Raw genomic sequence first — 3,333 nt, forward strand, 5'->3', positions numbered from 1 at the left:
GAATAGGCTATATTTTCAAACTGTATTATTGTGCGCGTTTGTGTGGGAGAGGCTAATGCAAAATGAATCATCAATATGCACCTTATCCACTGACTTAAGTGGATAAGGTGGCATGAAGTGGCATGGATAAGGTGGCATGAATGGCATAACTTTCAGTGGCATGAAGTTAACAAGGGCTAGAAAAATTCCTGACCATGTTGACATGATTGCATCATTTGTATCAGATCTGTTACGAAACATCCCAAAATTACTTGAAGTCTAGATGCCATTTGGGTTCAAACTCATTGTTTGTGGAAGATCATTCCAGGGATCATGTAGTATAGTTTTCAGCAGGTGCCCACCGCCTGGAATGGTAGCCTACCTTTAGGAACCTGGAAAGAAATGGTTTTCTGCTGCCGTCTAATGTACTTCAATGTTCATTGTGTGTTCAGAGATGTTCTTCAGCACAGCACTGTTGTAACATGTGGCTATTTCACACACTGCCGCCTTTCTGTCGGATTGCACCAGCCTGGTCATTCTACTCTCATCTCTCTCATTAATACAGCATCCCCCCACAAAAATACCACTTGTTATTTTGTGTCTGCACTGTCCTCTATCTATAGAGTCTGATGTGCATGAAAATCCCAGAAGATCAGCAGTTTATACTCAAACCATGAGTGGCACTATAAATCATTCAGTATCAGTCACAGATCACATTTCTTCCCCATTTTGATTTGAACAGAGCATCTTGACATTATCAGCATGCTTTAAAAGTGTACAGATGTAAATATTTAGTGGTGTTTTCATGGTCTTAACCATCTAAATCACAAATCACTCAGGAAATTAGCAAGAATTGCACAAATACTGTAGATAAAATAACTCATATGGAATAGCCTTTTACTTCAAACAGTTCATGAGTAGTTAAAAAATGTTTCCCAGTTAGTTTAAGTTTAATGTGAGACCAAATATGATGGACTTGTTCTCAAGCCAATTCGTGGTTGTCTTTGCAATTTGGGCATCTGATCATTTCTCTTTAGATAAAAACGTTCCATTTGTGGGAAGCAAGCCATTCTGCAATATTCTCTTGTACACCAAAGCATTAAATGACTTTTCACAGTAAAGTAGCTCACCAATACGAGCAGCTAAAAAGGCTCCCGAGACACGATGACTCCTCTTCCTCAATGCTCCACTGTGGTAGAGATGCACTTGTTATATTTCTCGCCAGATTTTCGAAGACAGCGCTCTGGAGCATCACCATGCAACTCGTGTTTCATTATGATTCATCATTTCACACACAACTTGCCATATCCTGCCAAAAACTTAATTCTGTCTTTGATGTTTTTCTGAGACAGCAATGACTTTTTATGTTGTGCATTTGCTTAATTTTGCTAATTTCCTGACCTAATTTGTGGTTAAGACAATTGAACACAATGGGTAACACTTTACAATAAGGATAATTAGTACATTAGTTAACTACCCATGAACTAAGCATGAACAATACTTCTAGCATTAATTAATCTAGTTAATATTAATTTAAACATTTACTGATACATTATTAAAATCAAAGGTTGTATTTGTTAAGTAATGTAAAAAGTGAATAGTTGGATCAACTTAAAAAAATTACTTCAATTGGTAACACCTAAAAAAATTAAGTTTACTCAACTTAAATTATCACGTTTTTCCACAATTTTTTTAAGTTGATCCAACTGTTCACTTTTTACAGTGTTTTTACAGTTTTACATATATATGAAATGGATTATTTCATTTCATATATTCATACTCCGCTTCACGTCGGGGTCCTGATCAGCCTGTCGGGGTTGTATTCGCTATAACAACCACCTCGCTCTACATTATCCCGCTTATTACATTGCTACCTATCAAATAAATCAATAATTTGACACAAAATATTGATTTAAAAAGGAGTTTATTGATTTAAAAACGATTGTATTGCTTCCGCTAAAGAAAATAGTTTGTTCCGTCTCTACGGTTAGAATCCTGCGTCCATAGCAACGCTCTGTTTTCCATGGCAACGGTGTGTTATACTTAGCAGCGGTCTGTTATCAAGAAATAACAGATATAAAAAATTGCTCATTGTTAGTTCATGTTAGTGAATAAATTAATGCTAACTAATGAACCTTATTGTAAAGTTACCGTGTTTAGGATTTCGGGCATGTCCCTTTTTGTATTATTAAATGTCACTAATCAAACAAGCAAATTTGTGACACTGAGCATGCTAACTCTTTTGCACAAAAAAAAAGGTAAATTTTCTTGCTTCCAGTGGGATTATGAAATTATGCTGAATAGCACGATCATCTTGAACAAACTTTAATTGAGCTTTTCCCTTGGATTTTACTTGCATTTAATTTAAACTGTTGGACCCCACTGGATCTTAAAAATAAACAAGAAATATAATTAACTGCTACATACAAAGTTTCCATACAAAATCATTAAATGACCTTCATTATTTTTGACCTAACCAACACTGCCATTTATATTTAGATATTTGGTAAATGAACTTGCCAGAATATGAATTTTCCCTATTTGCTATATTTGCAGCTCACCTTGTATTTATCTTAATGCAAATCACTGCTCTATGGTATCCCTCATGTGTATACATTTGAACTCAATCCATTTTTATTGCTGACTCTCAAAATTTATATTTAGCCTCACTGTCCTGTCCAAACCAGAAGCTGTGATTTTTGGAGTTCAGCTTTACTTTGCACTTACATGTTATAATGAGCCTCTACAGCATGACCTACCACATCTGAAACAAGCAATGAGCCAGAGTTTGCAGCTGGTTGTGTAGGTCAGTGGCGTGGGGCTGTGACCGCAGCCATCAGGATAGATTGCTGTGTGAAGAGACCAGGACTGTCCACAACTGAAATAGAAATGCCAACGTGCTTTGAGTGCCAGCAGGAGCCCGCCACAAAACACTACATTAATTCATTCAGTATAGAGTGACAGCTCTGAGTTTAACTATAATACATGGGCTGCCAAAACATAAAAATTCAATCAGATATAAAATTCTAAATATGTTTATTGGACATGGTACATGAAACGACTCGTTTAGACATACAGTTTGAAGTGGGGGAATATATTTAAATACGTTATATACACTTATAGCATTTTGTAATTTATTAATAACTGAACTTTTCGTTGCATATAGCTTCAAAATTATGTTTTTAACATTATATTCAGATATGTTATTAATTGAAAATGAACATGACAGAACAGCATGGTGATTATTGGTTCTTCCAAGCTGAAGTCTGTTTGCACTTTTTTCGCACTTGGCTCCCTGTTAAACAGCCAAATCCCCCCTTACTTCCTGAGTGTACATGTACTTTAAGGCTGATG

The sequence above is a fragment of the Squalius cephalus genome, assembly GCF_949319135.1.
Source record: "Squalius cephalus genome assembly, chromosome: 25".
Taxonomy (NCBI): Eukaryota; Metazoa; Chordata; class Actinopteri; order Cypriniformes; family Leuciscidae; genus Squalius; species Squalius cephalus.